Source organism: Artemia sp. Qi Xiang Cuo, chromosome 16, assembly GCF_049724085.1.
Source record: "Artemia sp. Qi Xiang Cuo chromosome 16, ASM4972408v1, whole genome shotgun sequence".
In the NCBI taxonomy this organism is placed as follows: domain Eukaryota; kingdom Metazoa; phylum Arthropoda; class Branchiopoda; order Anostraca; family Artemiidae; genus Artemia; species Artemia sp. Qi Xiang Cuo.
The window spans coordinates 24,121,972-24,140,423 of NC_142809.1; positions in this window are offsets into that span (position 1 = coordinate 24,121,972).

Below are 18,452 nucleotides of genomic sequence, written 5' to 3' on the forward strand. Positions count from 1 at the left end.
TGGGTCGTTTACTAGGTTGCAGTTATCGCTGCAACAACGATACTGTAAACGTATGACAAGTATTGAAGTGTCCATTACATTTTATACCTTCCTCTGACATACATGAAGTCAAGAAGTCATATTTGAAGTGTGTAACGTGTAAAGTAAAATGCTACTTTCTTATAATTTGTAAGTAGTAGTAAGTAGTTGCATTAACGACACTTCTCGACTACTAAGGTCCCTGCGTCGGCCCTGCAATGTGTTGCTACAGCAATGTTCGATCTCTGGGTCCCGTATTATCAAGCTGAGGTCAAACCCACAGATGCAGATGGATTTGAATCGTTTACTTTACTGTTTTTTTTATAGTTAGTATTGGTCTAGCTTAAAGGACCAATACCATTTAAGCAAGAAGCTTGATATCTGACAAGGTCTCCTGGTAATTATCTGCCCCCGTTTCCTCTTTATACATGACGTCATTATGATGTCTACATTTAACTTTTTATGTCAAGGATTAAGTGACATGACTTTGACCTGTTTAAGTTATATACTCAGCAAACATGCCAAAGCCATGTCATGTTGTAATTTGTATAATATTCATTTATAAACCAAATAGTCATCAGTAAAGCCAAAGAAAACTAAATTTTAACCGGGTTTTTATCTTTTTTTTTTCCTTTGATGCAGTATGGTGTGGAATCTATTCACCTTGTTTAGATGACTGTATGGAAAAGCAAACGGAAGTATATATCCACATTTCATTAGACTGATAAAACTGCCGAAACTCTTCATATGTGTTTGTGTTCCCCTCTGTGATATAAATCTTGAGAGCAAGGCCGTATCCAGGATTTCTTTTTCTTTGAAAAACTTATTTTTCGAAAGTTTTTTTAATTAATTTTTGTTCGTTTTATATTGCGAAAAAATTCAAGTTTTTTAAAATTCTATATTTCAAAATCAAATTAAAAAAAATCAAATATTAATGGAAGTAACAAAACTGGGGAAAAGTTGGGCTTGAGAGGGGAGTTACTTGCCCTGAAATCACTTTCGACTATTAAAAAGGGCACTAACCCTTTGAATTTCGAATCGAATGAGTCTTTTTCGAAGTTTGTACGACAACGCCTTCTATAAAACCTTACATGCCCCCAGGGTATAACTTAAAACCATTGCCGGGAGGGTTGCGGGAGAGTGACCTCCTCAAAAACATATTTTCTATGTGGAAGTCAACTACGCTGAACAAATTGGCTTTTCTCAAAATTTTGATTGGATGTATTTGGGGGAATGATGGGCTTGAGGAGCTAGTTGCCCTCCAATCACTTTCGACTATTAGGTACTAGCCCTTTGAATCCGGGTTGCAGCGGTAGCTAGCAACCTAGTATCCGGGTTGCAGCGGTAGCTATCAACCTAGTATCCGGGTTGCAGCGGTAGCTAGCAACCTAGTAAGAGACGACCACGTCCAATGTTAAGAAATATAAAAACCCATAGTTCTTAAAAAAAGAGTCAGATCAAAACAAAAAGTACACCATTAGAACCGCCTTGTCCGAAACCCCTGCATAGTAAAATTTCTGTCCCTTGGCTTGAACAGCAAGGGAAATATATTGGCTTGAAAATCAAGAAAAGTGGCAGCTACTACAACATTCTGCCTAAACGGGATATTTTTTTCTTTTTTTCTTTTTTTTTTCTTTTGTATCTAGAGATAGCTTGGCACTGGAACATCGTAGAGGGTTGTTCAATAGCTCATTTTAAAGGAAATTAATTGGGTTAAAAATCTATAGTAACTAAAATAAATTATTTCTAAAAGAGAATAAATTTTATCACCAAAAACTGCATTTTGATGTCTTTTCACACTGCAGTCTTTCAAACATAATCGTATACAAGCGGTAAGAATTGAACCCACGCCTCTGAAGAGACTGGTGGCTAACACCAGTGCCTTGGACCACTCGGCCAGGCTGCCTCTCATAAATAAATATATATGTGAATTTGGGTTGCAGCAGTAGCTAGCAACCTAGTAAGAGACGATCAGTCCAATGCTAAGAAATATAAAAACCCAAAACTCCTAAAAATAGAGTCAGATCAAAACAAAAGTACATCATTAGAAATACCTTGTCTGAAACCCTACTAGATAAATAATGAACGTCATCATAGTTTTATATTAGAGTTATGACGTGAATAGAGTGACGTCATAATTAGTATATAAGGAAAGTCAAAACTGAAAATTCTCTCATTCTTGATTAGAATAATGGTTAGATCAAAGCAGGCTATACGCAAGTTGAAGAAAGAGTACTACACAAACAACAGAGATAGTAACTTGAAAAGAAAAAAGCAAAGGTATTCAACCGACCAGGCGTATCGAGAAGTAATAATTGAGAGAGCAAAAGAAAACAGCAAGATGTGTTATCACAATGATGAAGATTATAGACATGCAAAAATTGAGACAGCCAAACAAAAGATCAAGGAACGGTATGGTAATGATGAACATTACAGAGAAGCAAGAATTGAGCAGGCTAAACAAAAGATCAAGGAGCGTTATCACAATGATAAACTTTATAGAGAAGCAACAATTATAATAAAGATCGAACTCTTCCCTATACTAACTTGCATGGGCAACTTCACTATAGTGAAGATTACAGTATTTATATTATACATCATTATAAATTATAAAAGGTTCGAATGTTCGAAGATTATAGATTTACATAAAGGATCGATATGTTTAAAATAAAGAATGAATAGAAAAACCCATAAGGAGACTAAAAGTTAGTAATAACATAGTAAAGAACGAGCTCAAGCCCAAAGAAACTGATCCGGGATGCAGCGGTAGCTAGCAACCTAGTAAGAGATGATCAGGTCCAATGTTAAGAAATATAGAAACCTGAAAGTAGCTCCTGAAAAAGGAGTCAGATCAAAACAAAAAGTACACCATTAGAACCGCCTTGTCTGAAACCTTACAACAAAGAACGAACTCCTGCCTATACTAACTTGCATAGACAACCGGGTTGCAGCAGTAGCTAGCAACCTAGTAAAAGACGATCATGTCTAATTTAAAGAAATATTAAAACCCATAACTCCTAAATCTGGGTTGTCAATCCAGGTTGCTCGTCTCTTACTATTTCAAAGAAGAAAAAGACGTAGGCTTTTTCCTGTGTGTAATATTTTACTATTTGTTATCAGGGTTGCACCTGTATTTATTCCGGCCCTATGCAATACTCGAATCAGGCCCAGAGGGTGTGTACCGTGAGTCACTAACCCCTCACTCATTGTTCGAGTATCCGGATTGCAGCGGTAGCTAGAAATCCGGGTTGCAGCGATAGCTAGCCACCTAGCAAGAGACGATCACGTCCAATATTCAGAAATATAAAAACCCCTAACTCCTAAAAATTTCTTCAAAGACCAACACGAAATCTCGCTTTCGCTGTTAATTTTTTCTACTGCGAGTTGAGGAGCTGATCTTTGAAAAATAAAGGCTTTTTTATTCTTGTCCAAAAAGATCGGTTCTATTTCAGTCAGCTGAGCTACCCTTCTTTTCCTTTCTTGGGCTGCCCTATGTCGCATTAAAGCCCTTTCATATTTGACAACTTCTTCCCCACTGTACTCAACACATTTTGTTAACTCTTCTTGCCAAGGCCTATCATATGAGTTATTTCTTCCTCGGGATATATATTCTCTCCCTGTCAAAATTGGCTTGTGTTTCCATTCTTCTTGCTTATCAACCAATTTGCTACTTTCCTTACCTACGTCTGTATATACATGCATCTTTGAAAAGCCTTTACTACCGACTCGGAACCAAAAGTCTTTTTTCCTCATTACAGGCTGGATTTTTTTCATTTCTGGCTTGTTAGCTACTTTTATATTTTCTGCAGATATGTTCAAAGAATTATCAGCATATGATCCTTGAGGGTTGATAGTACCGATGTATAAATATTACGAGTGATATGCAGCTAGCTAAATTCGATTTAATACCATTTCCAAGGGGTCTCAGGGTATTTTTGAAATTCCAATAAACTTGTTTTCACTAATTGAAATATTAGTAACCATTTCTAAATCGGCTACAAATGGCATTTTTTTTCACTTGGCGTTTTTTTAATAAGTATTTAGATTTGTGATTACTATTGGTTACTAAAATGTTTTTTTTACTAAAATTTGTTGGTTACTATGGGTCGTTTACTAGGTTGCAGTTATCGCTGCAACAACGATACTGTAAACGTATGACAAGTATTGAAGTGTCCATTACATTTTATACCTTCCTCTGACATACATGAAGTCAAGAAGTCATATTTGAAGTGTGTAACGTGTAAAGTAAAATGCAACTTTCTTATAATTTGTAAGTAGTACTAAGTAGTTGCATTAACGACACTTCTCGACTACTAAGGTCCCTGCGTCGGCCCTGCAATGTGTTGCTACAGCAATGTTCGATCTCTGGGTCCCGTATTATCATATAATAAAGAACAAACTCTTTCCTATACTAAATAAGCCTATACTAGTTAATGATGCAGTAATGATATAGTTTTATTGATTTTACAATAAAGAACGACACCTAGCCCATGTTAACTGAAACAAAAATAGGGATTATTTAATTTCCATCAGTATCATGGCTGTACAGATGGCTGAAACCTAGTAGAGAACAAATCATTACAGTAAAGAACAAACTTACAACCCATATTACAATAAAGAACGAACTCTTGCCTATACTAGCTTGCTTAGGCAACTTAACTATATTATAGGCTGGTAAAGTTTTATTTAAAGTTAATATGTGGAGTGATTATAGTATCATGATTGCAGCTTTAGCTGTAATCTAATTTATAAATCAAATCCGGGTTGCAGCGGTAGCTAGCAACCTAGTAAGAGAAGATCACGTCCAATGTTAAGAAATATAAAAACCCATAACTCCTAAGAAAAGAGTAAAATCAAAACAAAAAGTACACCATTAGAACCGCCTTCTCCGAAATACCTGTACAGGAAACTTTCTGTTCCTTGGCTTGAACAACAAGGGAAATATAGTGCCTTGAAAATCAAGAAAAGTGGCAGCTACTACAGCATTCTGCCTAAACGGCATCTTTTTTTCTTTCTTTTTTCCACAGATAACTTGGCACTGGAATATAATTGAGAGTTGTTCAATGGCTTATTTTAAAGGAATATAATAAAGAACAACCTCTTGCATATACTAAATTTTTTACGCCACTTAATTATAGTATAGATTAGTAATTCAACAGATAGCTTGGCACTGGAACATCATAGAGAGTTGTTCAATGGCTCATTTTAAAGGAAATTAATGGGATTTTACAGTAAAGAACGATCTCTCTCCCATACTAACTGATATATGGTGGTTCCAGGTGTAGTTACATCCGGGTTGCAGCGGTAGCTAGCAACCTAGTAAGAGACGATTACGTTCAATGTTAAGAAATAAAAAAAAACCATAGTTCCTAAAAAAGGAGTCAGATCAAAACAAAAAGTACACAGTTAGAACCGCTTTGTCCAAAACCCCTGTATAGAAAACTTTCTGTCCCTTGGCTTGAACAGCAAGGGAAATATTTTGGCTCTAAAATCAAGAAAATTGACTTTAACCACGTTATTCTCCCCAAACGGGATATTTTTTTTTTCTTTCTTTTTATAATAAAGAACGACCTCTTTCCTATACTAAATTTTATAGCCCACTTAACTATAGTATAGGCTAGTACAGTTATTATATTTAAGGTCAATATATTAAAATTTTCCACTAAAAGACGGTCATTGGAATAAAAAACCGATACATACATTTGATTTAGTTAGCTACTTGATTGTTTGAGGCTAGTCTCTTACTAGTTCAAAGAAAAAAAAGCCGTAGGCTTTTTCCTGTTTGTAATCAATTAGAAAGAGTTCTACCTTTAAAATGACTTACGTAGTCTACCTTTAAAATGAGTTACGTAGTTACATTATCCGGGTTGCAGCGGTAGCTAGCAACCTAGTAAGAGACGATCACCTCCAATGTAAGGAAATATAAAACCCCTAACTCCTAAAAAAAGAATCAGATCAAAACAAAAAGTATACCATTAGAACCACCTTGTCCGAAACCCCTATTAAGGAAACTTACCACCCTTTGGCTTGAATAACAAAGAAAATATATTGGCTTGAAAATCAAGAGAATTGACTTTTACCACGTTATTCTCCACAAACGGGATATTTTTTTCTTTCCGCTTGATTTTTCTTCTCAGCTAGCTGGGCACTGGAAAATCATAGAGAGCTGTATAATAGCTCATTTTAAAGGAAATTGCAACATCTAGTCACTTTTGTAATTAAAAATAAAATACTTTTTAAAGTAGAATCAATTTTGTCAAAAAAATTGCATTTTTGATGTATTTTCATACTGCAGGGTTTTCAAAGATATTTCAATTTTGTTATAATAAAGAACGAATATTTTACCGATTATCTACTAATAACCATATATGACGTAATAAGTGAAATGACGTAATATCTAAAACCTATTGTGTACTAATAACCATATATGACTTAATGAGCGACGTGACGTAAAAATTGAAAAAAATAATTTTATTATATTTTTGTTTTTAGTTCAGAATCGCTAAAGTTATAAACTTCAAAAGTATTTATGGTGCCTGAAAAATAGTTTTAATCTTTTAATTTAGACTAGAAAAATACCTGAAAATTTAAAAATTAGTTTAATTTTTTGTTAGGTTCTTGATACTTGATACGTGACTTAAAGATTCAATTAATGGTTACATATTGGTTTCAATCAAGCAAGCTACACGCAAGTTAAAAAAAACAGTACTATACAAAAAAGAGAGACAACCTTTTGAAAAGAAAAAAGCAAAGGTATTCAACTGACAAGGCGTATTGAGAAGTAATAATTGAGAGAGCAAAACAAAACAGCAAGATGTGTTATCACAATGATGAAGATTATAGACATGCGAAAATTGAGACAGCCAAACAAAAGAGTAAGGAACGGTATAATAATGATGAAGATTACAGAGAAGCAACAATTGAGACAGCCAAACAAAAGAGCTAGGAACGGTATGATAACGATAAAGATTACCGACACAAACATAAGAAAAAAGTTGCTACCAGAATAATGGGTAGATAATGGGGTGACAAAAGCTATAATGAAAAAAATAAATTCTCTGCGAGGTTGTACCGATACATTAAAGAACGAATTATAGCCCATAGTTACCAGAATCCGGAGTTGTGGCGGTAACTAGCAACCTAGTAAGAGACGATCATGCCCCATAATAATTCAGGTTGCAGCGGCAGCTAGCATCCAGGTTGCAGCGGTAGCTAGTAAGAGATGATCAAGTCGAATGTTAAGAAATATAAACACCAATAGCTTCTAAAAAAAAAGTCAGATCAAAACAAAAAGTACACTATTAGAACCACCATGTCTGAATTCCCAGTATAGGAAACTTTCAGTCATTTGGTACAGTAAAGAAAGATATCCCACCAATAATAAGTTATATATAGTGGTTCCAGGGGTGTTTCCGGGTTGCAGCGGTATCTAGCAACCTAGTAAGAGATGACCACTAGTAAGAGATGACCACGTCCAATGTTCAGAAATATAAAAACCCATAACTCTTAAAAGAAAGTCAGATCAAAACAAAAAGTACACCATTAGAACCGCCTTGTCTGAAACCCCTGTATAGTAAGCTTTCTGTTATTTGGCTTTAACAGCAAGGGAAATATATTGGCTTGAATATCAAGAAAAGTGGCGGCTACTACAACATTCTGCCTAAACGGTATATTTTTTTCTTTCTTTTTTTTTCTTTTCCATGGATAGCTTGGCACTGGAATATCGTTGTTACATTAAAATACAATCATTGGAATAACATACCACTGCATACATTGAACTTAGATAGCTACTTGATTGCTTGAGGATCGTCTCTTACTATTTCAAAGAAGAAAAAGCCTTAGGCTTTTTCCTTTTTGTAATGATATAGCACAAAAAAAGACCCAAGTTGTAACTGACGTCATTCTGATTGTTATAGTAAAGAATTATAATAAAGATTCATTAAAAGATGATCATTGGAGTAATCCGAGTTGCAGCGGTAGCTAGCAACCTAGTAAGATACGATCACTTCAAATGTTAAGAAATATAAAAACTTATATCTCCTAAAAAAAGAGTCAGATCAAAACAAAAAGTAACGCCGTAGGCCTTACTTTTTGTAAATTTTACTTTTTGAGCAATTTAAAAAAAATTATTACATAAAGGACCGTTATAGCTCATCATAAATGGTGTTTGTCAATTAGGTTTATCTTATCCGGGTTGCAGCGGTAACTAGCAACCTAGTAAGAGACGATCACGTCTAATGTTAAGAAATATAAAAAACCATATCTCCTAATCCCTCTAAATCATTGAGAGCCTTATAATGGCTATCCGGGTTGCAGCGGTAGCTAGCAACCTAGTAAGAGACGATCACGTCCAATGTTAAGAAATATAAAAACCCCTAACTCCTAAAAAAGATTCAGATCAAACCAAAAAGTGCACCATTAGAACCGCCTTGTCCGAAACCCCTATAAAGGAAACTTACCGCTCTTTGGCTTGAATAACAAAGAAAATATATTGGCTTGAAAATCAAGAAAATTGACTTAAACCACGTTATTCTCCACAAACGGGATATTTTTTTCTTTCTTCTTCTTCTTCTTTTCCACAGATAGCTTCGCACTGGAATATTGTAGAGGGTTGTTCAATGGCTCATTTTAAAGGAAATTAATTGAGTTAAAAACCTTTTGTAACTAAAATAAATTATTTTTAAAACAGAATAAATTTTGCCACTAAATCAGGGTTGCAGCGGTAGCTAGCAACCTAGTAAGAGACGATCACCTCCAATGTCAAGAAATATAAAAACCCATAGCTCCTAAAAAAGGAGTCTGATCAAAACAAAAAGTACACCATTAGAACCGCCTTATCCGAAACCCGTTTAAAGGAAATTTACCGCCCTTTGACTTGAATAACAAAGAAAATATATTGGCTTGAAAATCGAGAAAATTGACTTTAACCACGTTATTCTCCACAAACGGGATATTTTTTTTCTTTTGTTTCCAGAGATAGCTTGGCACTGGAACATCGTAGAGAGTTGTTCAATAGCTCATTTTGAAGAAAATCTCTAGATCTAGTGCTATTTGTACTTAATTTTTTTTAAATTAATTATTTTTTACGAAAAACTTAATTTTTTAGATACAATATTGATCAATGACGTCATAATCACTGGATGTAGTCAGTGTTAAACTGAACAAAGTAAAGGACAATTATGCCTCCATATATTCACAGTGATGTAGAAGATTTCCCATTACATCTGTAAACTGTTCCACAGTTGCCGGCTCATACCTTGGAAGCTTTTCACTAAACATGCGAAATTTCTTTTGGATATTACTATGAAGTTTTGCGAAAGCATCTCTAGCTGACTTTTCCACAAAATCCATTCTTTCAGAGATAATTTTAATCTTTAATTTTGAATATTTTTCGTAATCCCGGTAAAACATTCGTAAAATTTTTCTCAATTTACAAAAATCAGCCTGTGCGTTCTTTACAGCTTGTGTAAACTGCAAAAATATCTATTATTTCCGAGCAATAGTTCGAATATTTCAATTCAAGCTAAAAAATACCTTAAAATGGTAAAATTAGTTTTATTTTTGGTTAGGTTCTAACTACCCGATGTGGGATTTACTACGTATTTTCAGACCAAAAAATTCAATTTTTTTATATATTGTATTTTTCAGTTTAGAATTGCTAAAGTTATTATGTAAACTACAAAAATATTTAAGATATCTGAGCAATAATTTTAATCTTTTCATTCAAACTAACAAAATACCTGAAAATTCAAAAATTTGTTTTATTTTTTGTTAGGTTATGGGTACTCGGTACGAGTCTCAAGAAGTGTTAATTAGATAAGAATATTATTTCTTGTTTTGTAATAAGATGCTTTCTAAGCGAGTTATATGTAATTAAAAAAAAAACAGTACTATACATCCGGGTTTCCGCGGTAGCTAGCCACCTAGTACACTTTTGATGTCTTTTCACACTGCAGTCTTTCAAACATAATCGTATACCAGCGGTAAGATTTGAACCCACGCCTCCGAAGAGAGTGGTGGCTAATACCAGTGCCTTGGACCACTCGGCCAGGCTGCCTCTCATAAATATATATGTGAATTTGGGTTGCAGCAGTAGCTAGCAACCTTGTAAGAGACGATCAGTCCAATGCTAAGAAATATAAAAACCCAAAACTCCTAAAATAGAGTCAGATCAAAACAAAAGTACATCATTAGAACTACCTTGTTTGAAACCCTACTAGATAAATAATGAATTTCAGTCATCATAGTTTTATATTAGAGCTATGACGTGAATAGAACCGGGTTGCAGCGGTAACTAGCAACCTAGTAAGAGACGATCACGTCCAATGTTAAGAAATATAAAAACCCTAAAAAAAGAGTCGGGTCAAAACAAAAAGTTACACCATTAGAACCGCCTTGTCCGAAACCCCTGTATAGGAAACTTTCTGTCCCGTGGCTTGAACAGCAAGGAAAATATATTGGCTTGAAAATCAATAAAAGTGGCAGCTATTAGAACATTCTGCCTAAACGGGATATTTTTTTTTTTTTTTTTTCTTGTTTTCCGCAGATAGCTTGGCACTGGAACATCGTAGAAAGTTGTTCAATGGCTCATTTTAAAGGAAATTAATTGGGTTAAAAATCATTTGTAACTAAAATAAATTATTTCCAAGAGAGAATAAATTTTTCAATTAAAAACTGCATTTTTGATGTCTTTTCATACTGCAGTCTTTTCAAAGATATTTAATTTTTGTACATAAATCATAATCGTATACCAGCGGTAAGATTTGAACCCACGCCTCCGAAGAGACTGGTGGCTAACACCAGCGCCTTGGACCACTCGGCCAATCTGCCTCTCATAACTATATATGTGAATTTTGGTTGCAGCAGTAGCTGGCAACCTAGTAAGAGACGAGCAGTCCAATGCTAAGAAATATAAAAACCCAAAACTCCTAAAAATAGAGTCAGATCAAAACAAAACTACATCATTAGAACTACCTTGTCTGAAACCCTACTAGATAAATAATGAATGTCGTCATAGTTTTATATTAGAGCAATGACGTGAATAGAAAAACGCGACATTATTGTGTGGTTTCTAAAGACATCATGCAATGACGTCATGAAATAAAATCATTACGCCGTGACGTCATAATTACTATATAAGAAACCATAATGGTCAGAAACATAATGGTCAGATCAAAGCAAGCTACACGCAAGTTAAAAAAACAGTACTACAAAAAAAAACAGAGATAGCATCTTGAAATCCGGGTTGCAGCGGTAGCTAGCAACCTAGTAAGAGACGATCACGTCCAATGTTAAGAATATAAAAACCCATAGTTCCTAAGAAAAGGAGTCAGATCAAAACAAAAATTACACCATTAGAACCGCCTTGTCCGAAAACCCTGTATAGTAAATTTTCTGTCCCTTGGCTTGAACAGCAAGGGAAATATATTGGCTTGAAAATGAAGAAAAGTAGCAGCTACTACAACATTCCACCTAAAAAGGATATTTTTTTTTCTTTGTTTCCAGAGATAGCTTGGCGGCACTGGAACATCATAGATAGTTGTTCAATGTCTCATTTTCAAGGAAGTTAATGGGTTTAAAAATCTATAGTAACTAAAATAAATTATTTCTGCAAGAGAATAATTTTTTCCACCAAAAACTGCATTTTTGATGTCTTTTCACACTGCAATCTTTCAAACATAATCGTATACCAACGGTAAGACTTGAACCCACGCCTCCGAAGAGACTGGTGGCTAACACCAGTGCCTTGGACCACTCGGCCAGGCTGCCTCTCATAAATAAATATATATGCGAATTTGGGTTGCAGCACCGTAAAATCATTGCACCGTGACGTCATAATTACTATATAAGAAACGTCAAAACTGTAAATGGTCTCATTCATGAATAAATAATGGTTAGATCAAAGCAAGCTACACGCAAGTTAAAAATCCAGGTTGCAGCGGTAGCTAGCAACCTAGTAAGAGACGATCACGTCCAATGTTAAGAAATATAAAAACCCATAGTTCCTAACAAAGGAGTCAGATCAAAACAAAAAGTACACCATTAGAACCGCCTTGTCCGAAACCCCTGTATAGGAAAATTTCTATCCCTTGGCTTGAACAGCACGGGAAATATATTGGCTTGAAAATCAAGAAAAGTGGCAGCTACTACAACAGCGTAAAAGGGATATTTTTTTCTTTGTTTCCAGAGATAGCTTGGCACTGGAACATCATAGATAGTTGTTCAATGGCTCATTTTAAAGGAAATTAATTGGGTTAAAAATCTATAGTAACTAAAATAAATTATGTCTAAAAGAGAATAAATTTTTCCACCAAAAACTGCATTTTTGATGTCTTTTCACACTGCAGTCTTTCAAACACAATAAATACCAGCGGTAAGATTTGAACCCACACCTCCGAAGAGACTGGTGGCTAACACCAGTGCCTTGGACCACTCGGCCAGGCTGCGTCTCATAAATAAATATATATGTTATAACAAAGAACGAACTCCTGCCTCTACTAACTTGTATAAGCATCTTAACTATAGCTATGCAGCGGTTGCTAGCAACCTTGTAAGAAACGATCACGTCCTATACTAAGAAATATAATAAGCAATAACTCCTAAAAATAGAGTCATATCAAAACAAGAAGTATACTATTAGAGCCGCCTTATCAAAAACAGATTTTGCCTCCGAAATCCCTATATAAGAAACTCACCGTTCCCTGTCTTGAAAACAATTATATTAAAGAACGAATAATAGCGTATAGTAATTGAATCATCCGGTTTGCAGCGGTAGCTAGCAACCTTGTATGAGACGACCACGTCCACCATATTAAAAGACGATTATTAGAATACCAAACCATTGCACACGTTGGACTTAGTTAGCTACCTGATTGTTTGAGGTTAGTTTATATTAAAAGACGATCATTGGAATACCAAACCATTACATACATTGGACTTAGTTAGCTACTTAATTTTTTGAGGTTCGTCTCTTACTATTACAAAGAAGAAAAAGCCGTAGGCTTTTTCTGGTTTGTCATTGGAGCATTTAATTTTTTTCTGGGAACAAAATTAGATATTTATCATTTAGCGTTTTGTGAAAGCCAGTGATTTTTTCATAAAGATTAAACAAATCATAAATATCAGACCAGTCCTCAGTACCCAGCCACGAAAAAGGAGGAAAAGGAAAGATCCTCTCAGCTGAAGGTCCCTCCTTTGGATCTGTTGCATTGGATCCTGAAACATCTTCCAAAACTGAAACCTCTTCCGGGCTGCTGTCACTTAAAAAAAAGAGCGATTTCTTATGATTTTTGGATTTTAAACAATAGTCTGTGAGAGCCTCTTTCTTGGCTTCTTAGCCTTTCGAAGCAGTATCCTCCTTTTTGGTTGACTTCTTTATGTGGCCTTTCTTGGACGACCTTTTTGGCATGGTCTTATCAACACAGTTGAAACTGTCTGGATTGAAGTGCAGGTGACTTGTGTGTGTTTTGAAGCTACACCTCCCTCTTCTTCTGGATTTGAGTAAGTCATTTCTTCATCTCCTTTTGGTTGTTTCTTTTTGTAGAACCAAAACAAAGTAGCCAACATTCAAAGGAGAAAAAGGAGGGCTCCTCCTTTGGGCTGCTGTCACTAAAAAAAAACAATTTCTTATGATTTTTGGATTTTAAACAAGGGTTTGTGAGAGCCTCTTTTTTGGCTTCTTAGCTTTTTGAAGCAGTATTCTGCAGACTCCTTTTGGTTGACTTCTTTATGTGGCCTTTCTCAGACGAGCTTTTGGGTATTGTGTGTGTCTTCTTCTGGATTTGAGGAAGTCCTATATTCATCTTTTTTTGTTTGTTTTTCTTTTTGAAGAACTAAAACAAAATAGCCAACATTTAAAACAGAAAAAGGACGGCTCTTCTTGGGCTTCTGTCACTTTCAAAAAGAACGATTTCTTATGATTGTTGGATTTTAAACAAAGGTTTGTGAGAGCCTCTTTTTTGGATTCTTAGATTTTCGAAGCATAGCCTTGAAAACCTGCCGTGATGTTTGATGGGTTGAATGAAGAGGTATAAGTAACGCCAATAAACCGGGGATTTCTCAAGAAACTTTCACCTCTATTTCACGAAACTTTCAATTCTATTTCACGAAGATTTAATGAATAAGGAAGTGAAAGAAAATGGTCACTTCATACATCACCCCAAATAGTTCACAGAACTTCTCAAAATATTTTTGAGAATGTATCTGAAATTTAGGACCCATCCACTAAAAGAAAAATGGTGACTTCGGATTTGAAACAACTGCAGATGTCACCTATTGCAAAGATGTCGTTGTGTTAATTTTTTTTTGTAATATAGAATGGGCGTCTTCTTAGGGCTGAACAAAAGCTTTATTTCATCTCTCTTTATAAAGTCATAATTTTATCCTGGACCCGAAATTTTTTTTGGCTCAACTTCTAAAGTGCAAATCTTTTGTGCTATATTTCCTTAGAAAAGAAATTTAATTTTAGTGAAATTTAAAAGAAATTTTATTTTAGTTTTTAGTTCAGGATCGCTAAGGCTACTATGTGAACTGCAAAAAAAAATTTATGATGTCTGAGCAATAATATTAATTTTTAATTCAAACTAGAAAAATACCTTAAAATTTTAAAATTCCTTTTATTTTTTGTTGGGTTTCGTCAAAAAACGTTCTATTTCATCTCTCACTTCAAAGCAATATTTGTCTTCTGGAACCAAACTTTTTTGGTTCAACATATAAAGTGCGTATCTTGTGTGTTATATTTCCGTAAAAAGAAATTCAATTTTTCATTTGATTTTGGTTTTCAGTTCAGAAACACTTTGGTTTTCAGTATAGAAAATTACCGAAAAATTTAAAAATTAGTTTTGTTTTTGTTCGATTGAATCAACAAAGTTTTACTAATCAAATGTTTTATTTCATGTGTCAATTCAAAGTTATAATTTCTTTCCTGGAACCAAACTTTTTTGGCTAAGGTTCTTAAGTGCGTATATTTTGTGCTATATTTCTGTAGAAAGAAATTCAATTTTTTATTTTATTTTAGTTTTCAGTTTGTAATCGCTATTGTTATTATGTAAACTGCAAAAATATTTATAATGTCTGAGCAACAATTTGAATCTTTTTATTTTGAACTAGAAAATATCTGAAAATTTTACAATTAGTTTTGTTTTTCTTAGGTTTTACCTACTTGATGCATTATTCTATGGGTGGAAATTTAAAAGGGAAAATTATCTAACAATATATAAATGCCATATATAAAAGTTACAATGCAAAAAGTTGAATTGGTTCAGTCTTTTTTTGAAGAACAGTTAAATTCAATGTTTTATGTGGATATGCACTGCTACGGGAAAGAAAAACTTCGCTTTCGTACTAAAAAAGTAAAGAGTTGCCCAAACCTCATCTGGAACAGTTCTGTTGTTTTTAAACAGAATAATAAGATCCGGAATAAGGATATATTGCTTGATGCAAAGTTCATATTGAAAGAAACAAGAACAATGCTAGGAATAATAGACTACAAAAAGAAAGTTGGCATAGGAACAATCACTATTAAAAAGGGGGAATTAACTGCTGGTACTATCATAGTTGATATTGAGCAATTCTCACATCGTTTAGAAGACCGTATCCGTAATCAACATTATAAAAACAATTCTTTTAGAAAACCATATCCACCAGTTTCTGAAGTAAAGCCACTAATTATTGTTGCAAAACTTCACATTAAAGTTGAGGAAATGATTATTTATCTGGAAACCAAAAAAAATGACAATCTGTCTCTGTCGTCACATGGCTCATCAGCGGTTGAACCAGCGGTTGGTTTATTAATCCAGCTGGATGACATTAAGGAGTAAACCGGACAGGGTATTAAAAAAGATAAGGGAGAAAAATTGCAGCCCGTTTCGAAGAATTACAAAACTGAAGGGGAAAAATAAAATGAGAAAACATTTGAGGAAAATGTGCACATGATTAAGCCTGAGAAAGTTAAAGAAAGAAATGCGAAGACAATAAAATTGAAATCAAACAAAAAATTAAGCTTGAAAAGGGAAACAAAGCTGAATATTTATTAGGGCTAGTAACAATTAATGAAAATATAGACAAAAGAAGGAGGATACTAAACCAGAAACCAAAACTGAAACAAAAGAGGAATAAAAAGGGGCTATGGTAAACGGGAAAGAAGAATCAAATAAATTAAAAATTTTGACGAAAGAAGCCCCAGAAAAATTGTAAGTAGAGGAAACTCCCTCAGTTAAAGTGGAAAACATCCCGGAAAAAGTGCAAAAAAGCCTCAGAAAGAAAAACAAGAAAGACTTGAAAAATGAAAATAACAACGAAATTAACAGTCTCTCACTATCGTCATGTGGCTCATTAGGGATTTTGGTGATAATCAATCCAGGTTGAAGTGTAGATAGCAACCTAATAAGGACAAATCACGCTCCATAGCAAAAACAACAAAATAGTCTAATAACTCCTAAAACTAGAATCAGAAATAAAAACAAAAATGAAGTGCACTATTAGAATTGTCTCGTCCGAAACCTCTATATTGAAATATTACCGTCCCTTTGCTTGAGCAACAAGGAAAATAAATTCGCTTGAAAATCGAGAAATACGGCTGAAACAACAATATTCTTCATATACAACATCATTTTCCTTACTTTTTTTTATTTCCACAGCTAGCTTGGCACTGGAAGATTGTAGATAGTTGCTCCCTTTAAAGGAAATTTTTATAGCTAGTACCTTTTGTAATTACTTGGTTTGCAGTGGTACCTTGCAACCTAGGAAGAGACGATCACGTCCCACAGAAAAAAACAAAATAGTCCATAACTCCTAGAACTAGAGTTCAATAAAAAAAAGAAATACATTTTTAGAGCCGCTTTGTTCAAAACCCCTATATAGCCACCTTGCCGTCCCTTGGCTGGAACAATAAGAAAAATATATTGGGTCGAAAATCAAGATATGTGGTTCAAACCACGATATTCCGCATATATGGTATCTTTTTTGTTTCCATTTTTTTGTGGCTCATTTTAAAGAAAATGAATGGGGTTAAAAACGTTTTGTAATTAAAAAATATTAATTTTAGATAGAATCAGTTTTTTACAATCCGGGTTGCAGCGGTAGCTAGCAACCTAGTAAGAGACGATCACGTCCAATGTTAAGAAATATAAAAACCCATAGCTCCTAAAAAAGGAGTCAGATCAAAACAAAAAGTACACCATTAGAACCACCTTATCCGAACCCCTGTATAGTAAACTTTCTGTCCCTTGGCTTGAACAGCAAGGGAAATATATTGACTTGAAAATCAAGAAAAATGGCAGCTACTCCAACATTCTGCCTAAACGGGATATTTTTTTTTCTTTTTTCTTTTGTTTCCAGAGATAGCTTGGCACTGGAACATCGTAGAGAGTTGTTCAATAGCTCATTTTAAAGGAAATTAATTGGGTTAAAAAATCTATAGTAACTAAAATAAATTATTTCTAAAAGAGAATAAATTTTTCCACCAAAAACTGCATTTTTGATGTCTTTTCACACTGCTTACAGTAAAGAACGATCTCTTACCCATAGTAACTGATATATGGTGGTTCCAGGGGTGTTACAGTAAAGAGCAAACTTCCAGCCCATATAACTAAAATAAGATTATAATTTAAGACTCAAACAAGTAATTTGTTTCTTTGGTATAAAATACTACATGCGGTAAGATTTGATCCGGGTTGCAGCGGTAGCTATCAACTTAATAAGAGACGATCACGTCCAATGTTAAGAAATAAAAAAAAACCATAGTTCCTAAAAAAGAAATGTTTGAAAATCAAGAAATGTGGCAGCTACTACAACATTTTGCCTAAACGGGATATTTTTTTCTTTCTTTCTTTTGTTTCCAGAGATAGCTTGGTACTGGAACATCGTAGAAAGTTGTTCAATGGCTCATTTTGAAGGAAATTAATTGAGTTAAAAACCTTTTGTAACTAAAACAAATTATTTTAAAACAGGATAAATTTTTCCACTAAAAACTGTATTTTTGATGTCTTTCCATACTGCCGTCTTTTCAAAGACATTTGATTTTTGAAGCAATCAAACAGTTCGTGGTAAGGTTGTATTTTAAACTTTATATACCATAGATAGCTTAGCACTGGAACATCGTAGAGAGTTGTTCAATGGATCATTTTAAAGTAAATTAATAACATAACATTCAAGGACGTATCCAAAGGGTTTAGTGGGTTTGAACCCCCTCCCCCAAAATGTTTTTCAGATTCATAATAACGAATATAAAATGAATAAAACACAATTGAATATAAAAAAAATATACAAAAATGAATATGAACAACTTTTTTATGCGTTTTTGAAGTTTTTATCCGGGTTGCAGCGGTAGCTAGCAATCCGGGTTGCAGCGGTAGCTAGTAACCTAGTAAGAGACGATCACGTCCAATGTTAAGAAATATAAAAACCCATAGTTCCTAACAAAGGAATCAGATCAA